This window comes from Crinia signifera, chromosome 6 (assembly GCF_055691185.1).
Source record: "Crinia signifera chromosome 6, ASM5569118v1, whole genome shotgun sequence".
Lineage (NCBI taxonomy): Eukaryota > Metazoa > Chordata > Amphibia > Anura > Myobatrachidae > Crinia > Crinia signifera.
The window spans coordinates 185468603-185482343 of NC_139222.1; the positions used below are offsets into that span (position 1 = coordinate 185468603).

At 45.8% G+C, this 13741-nt stretch overlaps 1 protein-coding gene across 1 annotated transcript in view; it reads right to left on the minus strand.

The window, feature by feature from the left end:
• The window catches only part of TEKT3 (tektin 3), a 50321-nt gene that overhangs the window by 14802 nt on the left and 21778 nt on the right, over window positions 1-13741 (minus strand). The gene's annotated exons all lie outside the window — the stretch shown is intronic.

The window sequence follows — 13741 nt, forward strand, 5'->3', positions numbered from 1 at the left end:
TACAATATATAACAATAAAGGCAGTGTTGCAAGTAAGGGGGTACGGCGTGGTACGGAGTACCTGTAAGAAATATGTTGCAGGTACGCAGTACCACTTATTCCCTGACCCACTGTCAATTCTATTTTTATTGTAAGTCTAAATATAATGCATCCGCAGCCCGCCCACCCAGTGTTATGATTGGTGCTGTATGCAGCTACTGGCTACTGCTGATTTAGCCTGTCACACGGTGCCGACAGCATGAAGAGCAGGCTCCACAATTGTAAGTACAAGCTGCCCGGCTCTCCCCAAGCAAGAGCCAACCCACCCCCAGTCATTCCCTGTTTCTCATTCCCTGTCTCCCAATGCCATGCTACTATTGTCATTAATACCCCTTTTACACCAAGTGAGAAACCCAGGTTGGACACAGGTCAGTGTTGGTGTAAAAGGGGCCACCCTGGTCCAGTAACACTGGTTTCCTACCCAGGTCCTGACCGAAGTTAAACACTGGTTAGACCTGGGTCGTGGGTGGTGTAAATGGTCCCAACCCAGGTTCCACAGGGGAGCTCACATGGTTGATGCTGTACTTTTATACCGCTATGTGTCCTTGAGCACTGAATAAAACTTTTTGAAAAAATATTTAACAAAATAAACAAACCGACATTTTTCAATGCTAACTTTTCATGTCTTTTTTATTTTATTTTTTTAATCAATGACGGAAGGTTGACTGGAAGTTTATCAGTCCTAAAATGGACATTTTTTAATGTCATCCAAAGGGAAAAGCAGGGCTGACCCAGGTTCAGTATAAATGGCGCAGACCTGGGTCCGACCTGGGACATAGTGCTGTGTAAATGGGGTATAAAGCTGGGTTCAACCCTGGAAACTCCTGTGTACAAAGATCAGGTCTAACCAAGGATTTTGGTTTAAAGTGGGTATAAGTCACTCCCCTAGCTTTGTGTGACCATGCCCCCTCATGACACATGGCCACGCCCATTTTTGGTGGAAGCTATCAGTACCACCAAGAAAAAAATTCTACTTGCACCACTGGGGGTGGGGTGTCACAGGCATGTGCAGGAGAAAATGGTGGCAGGCTGTCACTTGCAGGGGGTTGCAGGCATGCTCAAAAGCCAGAGTGGAGGAAGCAGGCTGTCACTTGTGGTGTGGGGGGGGAAATCAGTGGGTACATGCAGGTAAGATAAGGGAGGCAGACTGTTGCAGGGAAGGGCTGTGCAGGCACACACACTTACTGGGGGGGGGGGGGGTACTTTCATCTTAGTGAGGGGGCAGGCTGTCACAGGGGGGGGGGGGGTGGCAGGCACATTCAGGTGAGAGGGTGGAAGCAGGTTGACACCTGCTGATGGGTCTATAGGCACGCGCAGGTGGGAGAGGGGGGCTGCTGTCACAGGGATATTCAGGTGAGAAGAAGGCAGCAGGCACAAAACGGCTTTTAAGTTTAAGGCACATATAATCCCCCCTCCCGTTACCTACTATTAGCTGAGCTTTATATCGCTGTCTCTCCGACGTCCCTGCGCTGTTAGCACGCCACAATCTCAGTGTGCAAACGCCCGGCAAATGGATGGGGCAGCTGCAGCGCCCTCTAGTCTGGCGCTAAACGCAGCCTGTCCTGTCCCAGCACCCGCCTCATTCCCGGATCTGACGGAAAAGGTAGCAGGCAGTGCTGTATCTATAGAGGATGCAGGGGATTGCCTGCTGCATCCTCGGGCCCCCCCAAGCCCTCGGGCCCCATAGCAGCTGCATCCCCTGCACCTTCTATAGTTACGCCACTGTATGGAAGCTATTTAATATATAGACTCATGCAAGCCTTCCCCTGGTGACACAAAGCAGCAGGAGGGGAGACACAGTCCAGAATACTGAAGGGATATGGTCGTTTGGTCGACCTAAAGATGGTCGACAGTCATTAGGTCGACATACTGGAAGGTCGGCAGGTGTCTAGGTTGATATGGCTCAAGGTCAACATGTGTTAGGTCAACACATGCAGAAAGTGGATGGGTGTGATAACTTAAAACAGGCGCCGGAAAGTAGGTTCAAAAGTCAAATTTATTACCTAAAAACAGTGTTATGTTGGCAAAAAAAAGATACTAAAATATAATTTCTAAAAAAGCAGGCATGAATCCTTACCCACATGCGTTAGGTTGACATGGGTTAGGTCGACAGTCAAAAGGTCGACATGGGGTTTTTCCACCGTTTTTTTTTTTAACCGACAGGCGGTATTTCTTTCCCTACCATCCACTAGGGTGTGGTGGGAGAATAACATAGTGTGCAGGAAGCATGGCGAGCACACTTAAACCTGTGTCCATGTCGACTGTGTCGACATTCGGGTAAACAAACCCCATGTTGACCTTTTGACTGTCGACATAATCCATGTCGACCTAGACCCCTTGAGGTATGTAGACCCAACGGTGTCGACCTAATGACTGTTGACCATCCTTAGGTTGACCCAATGATCCCATTCCCTACCAAATCCATAAATGGGACGACATTGTTGTATCTGCACACACTCCGATACAACGGACCATTATTTCATCCATCGGGCAAGGTTTACTGCTGTATACTAATACTTACTGTATACCATCCAACATCTACATTACTCATCTCCTCACCTACTTTTACAGCTCACAGCATCTATTCCATCATTACACACCTTCCTACACCACCCAACATCTACATAATCTCCTATCCTCACCACATCTGGTCCATCACGATAAGCTTTCCTGCTCTACCCAACATCTACATCATTTACTATCCTCACCACATCTGGTCCATCACTATAAAGGTGCCCACAGACGCATCGATCCCGGCGTGCGTTCTGTGCTTAACTAGCACGCATCGCATCGTATGCCTTGTGCATGCAATGTGCATGCGATGTGATGCGATGCGATAAAAAGCTAGTACAAAAAGTATGTGCAGCACATACTTTTTTGTACTGTGCGATGAGGTGCTGCGGGAGCGCGCACCCCATCGCACCGCCGGGATCGGTGCGTGTGTGGGCACCATTAGCCTTCCTACACCACCCAACATCTACATCAGGGCTGGGCAACACCGGCCCTCCAGATGTTGATGAACTACACATCCCAGCATGCCTTGCATCAGTTTCAGCATGGCCACATAGCAAAACTAATGCAAAGCATCCTGGGATGTGTAGTTCATCAACATCTGGAGGGCCGGTGTTGCCCAGCCCTGATCTACATCATCTCCTATCCACACCACATCTGGTCCATCACTATAAGCCTTCCTACACCACCCAACATCTACATAGGAATTAGGGAAATGTCATGGAGTGCATCTTTAACTCTCCAAATGCAAAATGAGTCTGACATCTCATGTGCACAGAGAGTTAGATTTGGGTTGGGTTTGTACTTCAATCTGACATCTATATTTCAGTGTAAAAATAAAGCAGCCAGTATTTATCCTGCACAGAAACAAAATAACGCACCCAAATCTAACTCTCTCTGCCCATGTTACATCTGCCCCACCTGCAGTGCACATGGTTTTGTCCATTAGAGAGAGATTTAGCTTCTGCAAGTGAACCAGAATCATCCCCATGGTTTTCTGATAGCAATTCTCCCCCACAAAGAAGAATCTACCCGGAAATCCCAGACTACAGTTAATTCCCAATTTAATTACCTCCAAATATCTCCTCACATGTTTAATAAAAGCATACTGTACAATCTAGGTGCATAGAACCCCTTGCTTTGATTTATCGGGTGTGGATTGTATTGTCGACCACACTTAGCTAGACAGTCATTAGGTCGACACCGTTGGGTCGACAGTTGGGAAGGTCGACAAGTGTCTAGGTTGACATAGGTGAAGGTCGACAGGTGGCAAGGTTGACATGGGACAATGTCGACATGGGTTTAGGTCGAAACAGCGTTTGGTCGACACGGGTTAGGTCGACAAGGTTTTTGCAGTCTTTTTACACGAATGTCGGCACAGTCGACATGGACACAGTTGGATGTAAACCGCAGCCCCTCGCATCGCTCACTTTGCTCCGGGCACACTATTTTATTCTCCCACCACGCCCTAGAGGTTGGTAGGGCATGAAATACCGCCTGTCGGCACATGTCAGCTCAAAAAAACAGTAAAAAAACATGTCGACCTTCCGACCTAACGTTATGTCGACCTAAACGCATGTCGACCTTCACCTATGTCGACCTAGACACCTGTTGACCCAACGGTGTCGACCTAATGACTGTCGACCTAAGTGTGGTCGACAATACGACCGTATCCCCTTCAATACAGCACCAATAAAGGCGTTGAAACAGGCTTCATGTGACATTACTTTCTATAACAAATGCATGATACACATGAGTGTAGCAGGAGTGACTGCATACATTTGGAGGCACCCAGCAAGATAATATAGTTACAAGTACCATATATACTCGAGTATAAGCCTACTTTTTCAGAACAGTTTTTATGTTGAAAAAGCCCACCTCGGCTTATACTCGAGTGAGGGCCCCACTTGAGTCAATAAGTTTTCCCAGTTTTTTTGTCGTAAAATTAGGTGCCTCTGCTTATATTCGGGTCGACTTATACTTGAGTATATACGGTAAGTGCAAGGATCAATACTGTGTTTTCAATACAGGTTGAGTATCCCGTATCCGAATATCCGTTATCCGAATTATTCCGAAAACCATACATTCCAGAAAGTGAAAAAAAAATATTTTTTTTTTGCTAAAAACTCACTGGGGACATTTGTAACAACATTACTGAGGGAATGATATGTAACTGCCATTATATATGTGCAAGACAATGATTGCTTGGCATTCAAATTCAATACCTGAGATAGTACACAAATTTTGTTTCATGTTTGAAACCTTGTTTTTTGAACAAATAAAATATATTTGTGTGTATTTCATGTGTTTGATGTGTTTATACAGCATAAATGCAAGATACTTCAAAATACATCATTGAAATATAAAAATATTCCGAAATACGGAATAATCCGTTATCCAAAATTCTCTTGGTCCCGAGCATTTTGGATACGGGATACTCGACCTGTATCTATTTTAGAATTCTGCTGCTGTCAACATTCTATTTTAGAATTCTGCTGCTGCCAACATTCTATTTTAGAATTCTGCTGCTGCCAACATTCTATTTTAGAATTCTGCTGCCGCCAACATTCTATTTTAGAATTCTGCAATGGCGAGCCTATAAATATAAGTGCCCAGAGTTACTGTCCTCATTCTGCTGCCACCTCTTGACAAGACAAGTCACACTTTAGAGAGCTGAAAGCAGAAGTCAGTTGTCATGCCTGCTGAACTGTCAGCAAAACAAAACCGGCCTCAGATTCGGCCTGTGGAACCCAAACATGGGCAGGTCTCTGTATTTTCAGATCTAACCCCAGCCAAGATCAAGCCGGTGACCCAGGGCAGGGCCAAGCCAGTGACCCAGGGCAGGGCCAAGCCAGTGACCCAGGGCAGGGCCAAGCCAGTGACCCAGGGCAGGGCCAAGCCGGCAGTCCCAACGATGCCGAAGCCGGCAGTCCCGGTGAAGCCGGCAGTCCCGGAGAAGCCGGCAGTCCCGGTGAAGCCGGCAGTCCCGGTGAAGCCGGCAGTCCCGGTGAAGCCGGCAGTCCCGGTGAAGCTGAAGATGGCAGTCCCGGTGAAGCTGAAGATGGCAGTCCCGGTGAAGCCGGAGGTGGGATTCCCGCTTACTGCCAAGAAGGGATACATGGTCCTGCCAAAGATATCAGACGAGGTCCTGCCCAAGCCAGCAGTCCCGGTCAAGCTGAAGATGGCAGTCCCGGTCAAGCCGGAGGCGGGATTCCCGCTTACTGCCAAGAAGGGATACATGGTCCTGCCAAAGATATCAGACGAGGTCCTGCCCAAGCCAGCAGTCCCAGTCAAGCTGAAGATGGCAGTCCCGGTCAAGCCGGAGGTGGGATTCCCACTTACTGCCAAGAAGGGATACATGGTCTTGCCCAAGATATCAGACGAGGTCCTGCACAAGCCATCAGTCATGCTCCTGCCAAAGCCATCAGTCATGCTTCTGCCAAAGCCATCAGTCATGCTTCTGCCAAAGCCATCAGTCATGCTTCTGCCAAAGCCATCAGTCATGCTTCTGCCAAAGCCATCAGTCATGCTTCTGCCAAAGCCATCAGTCATGGTCCTGCAAAAGCCGGAAGAGATGAAAACTGATGCTGCCGCATGCACACCTGATTCCCCAGCCGAGCAGATGAAACCTCGCTCGCTCAGGTTAAAGGTCTCCAAAATGATGAGACGTGCATGCTGTGGGAAGACAACTGACTCAGATTAACCCCCTTCCCCCCCTCCCCTCCCCCAACCAACTTGGTGAGACTACTATGATATTCTATGCTGTGCTTAGCTACGCTATGCTAAGAACATGTTCTTAGTACAGCTTAGCTAAGCACAGGATAGCATTGCATAGATAGATTTAGCTAAGATTATGTTAAGACTATGCTAATCTATGCTATGCTTAGTTATGCTATGCTAAGACCATGTTCTTAGTATAGCATAGCTAAGCACAGCATAGATTAGCATCTATGCTATGCTTAGTTATCCTATGCTAAAACCATGTTCTTAGTATAGCATAGCTAAGCACAGCATAGATTAGCATCTATGCTATGCTTAGTTATGCTATGCTAAGACCATGTTCTTAGTATAGCATAGCTAAGCACAGCATAGATTAGCATCTATGCTATGCTTAGTTATGCTATGCTAAGACCATGTTCTTAGTATAGCATAGCTAAGCACAGCATAGATTAGCATAGTTTCAACATAATCTTAGCTAAATCTATCTATGCTATTCTATGCTATGCTTAGCTATGCTATGCTAAGACTATGGTCTTAGTATAGCTTAGCTAAGCACAGCATAGAATAGCCTAGCACAGTCTCCCCCTCCTCCGAAAAAAATAAAAAAATTAAAAAAAAATTAAAAAAATTCAAAAAAAATAAAAAAAATTCCAAAAAAATAAAAAAAATTCAAAAAAATAAAAAAAATTCAAAAAAAATAAAAAGAATTAAAAAAAAAATTTAGAAAAAAAAAAAAACGCCCCTCCCCCCCACCTGATGAGGTCACCTTGACGTGGTAGGTGGGCTCACATTAATGTGCTAAGAACCTCAATGTCCCCCATGTTACTGTTATCGGTCTCTGTACTTCATGTGCATTTGCTTTCCTTTCTGGCTGAGCTCTGCTTTTAAACCCTCATGGTCTTAGTATAGCTTAGCTAAGCACAGCATAGAATAGCCTAGCACAATCTCACCATCCTCTCCTCCAAATAAAAAAAATCAAAACAAATAAAAAAACAAACAGAAAAACATTACAAAAAAATTTAAAAAATTGTAAAAAATCCCCTCCCCTCCACCCACCTGATGAGGTCACCTTGACGTGGTAGGCGGGCTCACATTATTGTGCTAAGAACCTCAATGTCCCCCATGTTGTTATTGGTCTCTCTACTTCATTTGCATTTTCTTTCTTATCTGGCTGAGCTCTGCTTTTAAACCCTCAGTGCCATTATTATGACATCATATGACTTCACAAATACCAGTGTGCCACACTATTCATTATATCATATGTTTGTCCATTGGGGGGCGGTGTACCCCCTTTTATGTTATAATGGGCAGCAGCCTCTTAATCAATTGCGCTCTCCATTCCACCACTACTGTTCATATCCATAGGAATTAGGTCATGGAGTGCATCTTTAACTCTCCAAATGCAAAATGAGTCTGACATCTCATGTGCACAGAGAGTTAGATTTGGGTGGGGTTTGTACTTCAATCTGACATCTATATTGCAGTGTAAAAATAAAGCAGCCAGTATTTATCCTGCACAGAAACAAAATAACGCACCAAAATCTAACTCTCTCTGCCCATGTTACATCTGCCCCACCTGCAGTGCACATGGTTTTGTCCATTAGAAAGAGATTTAGCTTTTGCACAGTTGGATGTAAACCGCCTCCCCTCGCATCGCTCACTTTGCTCGCGATGCTTCGGGAACACTATTTTATTCTCCCACCACGCCCTAGTGGATGGTAGGGAATGAAATACCGCCTGTCGGCACATGTCAGCTAAAAAAAACTGTAAAAAAAGCATGTCGACCTTCCGACCTAACCCATGTCAACCTAACGTTATGTCGACATAAATGCATGTCGACCTTGTCCCTTGTCGACCTTGCCACCTGCCGACCTTCACCTATGTCGACCTAGACAACTGTTGACCCAACGGTGTCGACCTAATGACTGTCGATCTAAGTGTGGTCGACAATATGACCGTATCCCCTTCAATACAGCACCAATAAAGGCGATGAAACAGGCTTCATGTGACATTACTTTCTATAACAAATGCATGATACACATGAGTGTAGCAGGAGTGACTGCATACATTTGGAGGCACCCAGCAAGATAATATAGTTACAAGTACCATATATACTCGAGTATAAGCCTACTTTTTCAGAACAGTTTTTATGCTGAAAAAGCCCACCTCGGCTTATACTCGAGTGAGGGCCCCACTTGAGTCAATAAGTTTTCCCACACCACATCTGGTCCATCACTATAAGCCTTCCTACACCACCCAACATCTACATCATCTCCTATCCTCACCACATCTGGTCCATCACTATAAGCCTTTCTACACCACCCAACATCTACATAATCTCCTGTCCTCACCACATGTTTTCCATCTCTATAAGCCTTCCTTCTCTACCCAACATCTACATCATCTCCTATCCTCACCACATTTGGTCCATCACTATAAGCCTTCCTACTCTACCCAACATCTACATCATCTCCTATCCTCACCACATTTGGTCCATCACTATAAGCCTTCCTACACTACCCAACATTTACATCATCTCCTATCCTCTCTACATCTGGTCCATCACTATAAGCCTTCCTACACTACCCAACATTTACATCATCTCCTATCCTCTCAGTTGTCACAGGAGTGGCACTCAGTGGTGCAGAAAGTAGGCCCATTTCTCTCCGTACAGCAATGCAAATACACAGGAAAGTGATGGAGGGGAGGGAGAAATTGACGGACGTGAACAAACGCAGCCTGAAACAACTTGATCGAGCCTGTCTTCCATCTGACTGCATAGCACAGTGGTGTAGTTTTAATGCAGTCTCCTGGCAGCATAAAACACTATAATCAGGCGTTTGTCATTAAAGGAGCAGCCACAAACAACTTGACCTTTGTATACTGAAGGACGCTGTCCCTCTGATCTCTTCAAATGATGTTGTTGCACCAGACGTTCATTATTTCGCATTGGCAGGATATTGTGCTGTGTATGAAGGTTTATACATGAATAAGTTCACTACTGTACGTGTAGGTGAGCAGGTACCCAACTACCTAACATTACACAGCCAGCATCTCTGTGATAACAATCTCCTGCCATTGTATGGAAGCAGGGGTGTAACTAGAACTTTATGGGCCCCATAGCAAAAATCTTTATAGGGCCCCCCCCCCCCCCCGAGACTGTATGGTGGCGAGAGTCTAATGGTGCGTACACACTGTGAGATGTGCCGTGCAATGCGATTCAAGATCGCATGGCATGGCGTGGCATGCATGCAATGGCATACAATTTTGACTATATAGTGTAGATCTGCACTATATAGTCAATGCAGCCAAGACTTTCTGCCTGCGATACGGGAGCAGGCACTGGGATCACAAGGGTTAAAACCCTTGCGATCTGCATGTTATGCCGACACGAAGTTGACTATATCGTCAACATTGGAAGGCAAATTGTACCGTGTGTACACACTAAAAGATAGAAATTGTCAGGGAAAGAGAGGAAGACAGTATCAGAGGGCAATAAAGAGAAATGTGTGTGTGTGTGTCAGGGTGAGAGAGAGGGAGATCAAGCTGGGAGGACATTACTGAGACAGGAAAAACAGGTGGGCATAGACAGATTGGGGGGCATGGACAGATAGAGTACCATACTAGAACACAGATATGTACAGACAGGTGAGAAGGGGCCATAGATGGACAGAGCACCATATTGGTGTGTAGCTGAATGGACATACAAGGGGGCATATGTGGACAAAGCAGGGCCAGATTGGTAACTTAAAGTATAGGTGGGATTGTATTTAGGAGAAAGTCAGAGAGAATGCGGGGAGGCTAACACATTGAGAGGTGCAAAGGGGGAGACTGCAACATACTGAGGAGAGAGGGGAAATGTGTAAAGAGAATAGAGGAGGAAAAGTGAAATCTGTCAGACACAGAGATGGTAGGAAGGTCTGACAGAAGGTTCAGGGGTGGGCAGTGTTGCAAGTAAGGGGGTACGGCGTGGTACGGAGTACCTGTAAGAAATATGTTGCAGGTACGCAGTACCACTTATTCCCTGACCCACTGTCAATTCTATTTTTATTGTAAGTCTAAATATAATGCATCCGCAGCCCGCCCACCCAGTGTTATGATTGGTGCTGTATGCAGCTACTGGCTACTGCTGATTTAGCCTGTCACACGGTGCCGACAGCATGAAGAGCAGGCTCCACAATTGTAAGTACAAGCTGCCCGGCTCTCCCCAAGCAAGAGCCAACCCACCCCCAGTCATTCCCTGTTTCTCATTCCCTGTCTCCCAATGCCATGCTACTATTGTCATTAATACCCCTTTTACACCAAGTGAGAAACCCAGGTTGGACACAGGTCAGTGTTGGTGTAAAAGGGGCCACCCTGGTCCAGTAACACTGGTTTCCTACCCAGGTCCTGACCGAAGTTAAACACTGGTTAGACCTGGGTCGTGGGTGGTGTAAATGGGCCCAACCCAGGTTCCACAGGGGAGCTCACATGGTTGATGCTGTACTTTTATACCGCTATGTGTCCTTGAGCACTGAATAAAACTTTTTGAAAAAATATTTAACAAAATAAACAAACCGACATTTTTCAATGCTAACTTTTCATGTCTTTTTTATTTTATTTTTTTAATCAATGACGGAAGGTTGACTGGAAGTTTATCAGTCCTAAAATGGACATTTTTTAATGTCATCCAAAGGGAAAAGCAGGGCTGACCCAGGTTCAGTATAAATGGCGCAGACCTGGGTCCGACCTGGGACATAGTGCTGTGTAAATGGGGTATAAAGCTGGGTTCAACCCTGGAAACTCCTGTGTACAAAGATCAGGTCTAACCAAGGATTTTGGTTTAAAGTGGGTATAAGTCACTCCCCTAGCTTTGTGTGACCATGCCCCCTCATGACACATGGCCACGCCCATTTTTGGTGGAAGCTATCAGTACCACCAAGAAAAAAATTCTACTTGCACCACTGAATAAAGGACAATAGTAGTTGGACGTGTATAAAAACACAAACTTTGGTACTTGTTTCCTAGCACGGCGCCTGCGATTTTGATTGTATCCATCGGGTCCTAAAAAATTGCGTTGATTGCATCGCATGCAACCAAATCGCATGCGATGCGATCGACGCGATTTTTACATCGGAACCAATGTAAAATGGTCCCTGAGACCCGATTTTACATTGTGCCCAATGTTAAATGCCCCCCAGACCACAATTTTCATTGTATACAACCCTGATGGGTGAAATGCCCCCCCATTGTTAATGCCACCCCACGATGAACGCAGACCACGAAGCGTGGCGAGCGCAGCGAGCCCGCGGGGGGGTCGGCGGTACGCATCCTCCGACCTTTTCACACCCCCACTATCCACGTTGGCGTGCAGTTGTTTTTATATAGTGTGGCGAGCACAGCGAGCCACCGAGCCCCGTGAGGGGACGCGCATTACTTCACAGGTATTACGCGTCCCCTCGCGGGGCTCGCTGCGCTCGCCACACTTCGGGCTCGGTGGCTCGCCACACTATATAAAATCAACTCCACGCCGACATGGATAGTGGGGGTATGAAAAGGTCGGAGGACGCGTACCGCCGCCCCTCGGGGGCTCACAGCGCTCACCACGCTTCGGGTTGGCGTTCATCGTGGGGTGGCGTTAACAATGGGGGACATTTGACATGTAAAATGCCCATAAGGGTGGGTATACAATGAAACATTTGGTCAATTGGCTCATTTAACATAGTTCCCTATGTAAAATCGCGTCCATCGCATCGGTCGCATCGCATGCCTTAACTTAAGGCATGCGATGGACGTGATTTTATAATTGTCGGGGAAAAGGCTAAAAATTGCCCTGATATCGCGTCGGTCGCGTCCATCGCATACCTTAAGTTAAAGTATGCGATCACCTGCGACGGGCACCATGCTAGGAAACAAGTACCCAAACTTTCATTTTAAGGTTAAGATGCCCATACACTGAGATTTTTCCGTGCGTTTTGAACTTTATTGCATTTGCATGCGATTTGCATACGATGTGATGCGATGTGATCAGAAGACAGTACAAGTATGTGCAGCACATACTTTTTGTACTGTGCGATGAGATGCCCGCAGGAGAACTCACCGCATCACACGGTGCAATGGCACCGTGTATAGGCACCTTAAGACATAGAACTATAGACTAAAGAACTGCCAAACAACATTTACATAAACAATAGGCCATTATTGAACAGAAATCCTAAAAGGGAATGCCAGCTTTAAATAATTTAGGAAATAAAGGAGAAATGAGTGAATTAATTACACGTTTGCAGTGATTTGTGTGAGATAGGTATGTATTTTGGAATTTTTTCTGTCACAATACTATACAATGGGTATTCAAGCTTTCTTGAATCTATCAACCAGTAGCAGATTTACTGCTATTGGGCCAAAGCAATCACTCAGGGCCCAGCTGATCTTAGAACAGGATTGAATCTGTTCCTGTTACTGGCCCCACTGTTCAATCTGACTAAGGAGCTGTCTAAGCGCCAAGGAGGTCACAGAGTTTAAGGGAGAAGCATTAGTTTTGTGCAAGATATTAGCCCAAAGTGTAGGCAGGGGGGATCCAATTTAAAAGGTGCCACATCCTTGACATCATTGGGCACATTACTGCAACTACAGGGCTGCCAGAAAGCTGCATGTCTGTCTGTCCATCAGTGAGGCTAATCATTGTGAATTTCGCAGCAGAGAGCCATGGAGACAGCTGTTTTGAGACCTGATAAGCAGAGCAGTCTCTTTCTTTCGGCAGCTCCCACTTGTGCTTGGATCTGAGGGGCAGCACTGAGGCTGCCTAGCACTCAGATTTAAGGATGACTGATGTCTACTCAATGGTGGCAGAATCTGTCTTTCAAGCCGTCTGCTTTTTACCATGTTGCTTTTCATGTCTATATCCAGGGAGATATAGAAGTGAGCATTGGCCTTTAGATTTGAGATCTGGATGAAGTGAAATTTTAAGAGATATTCTTGGGAAGAGTGCACCGAACACTGACAGCAAAGATTCGCCCCTGACCAAGTAAGGTAAGAAGTAGGTTCCCCCCACTTGCTGAAAAGAAACCCCCTCCCCTCCCCTTTCCTCTTTTCAGGCCACGCCCCTTTTCACTGGCGTTTTTGTATGGCTCATGTGATTACATTTCACATGAGTGACAGAAAATGAAGTGATAGGATTCTAAAGAATGTTAGTTCAGCTTTCAATATTTCTGTAAGAACTGTGTGAAGGTGACCAATATTTTATAAATAGGTTTTTAATATTGTATCTTTAACTTGAATATGTTGGTTGTAAGTCACTCCTCGCAATAGTTGTTTTCTATTTGGGATTACTAACACTGAGAGAAGTTGGGCAAGCCAAAATGCCCCTCAAACAGGGACTGTCCCACAGGAGTACAGGGTTAACCCCAGCGGGCCCAACTACCTGGGGCTCACCCCCTTCCTCTAGAATTCAGGATGCATATCTTGATAAAGGGATTAACCTCCCGAAACCTCG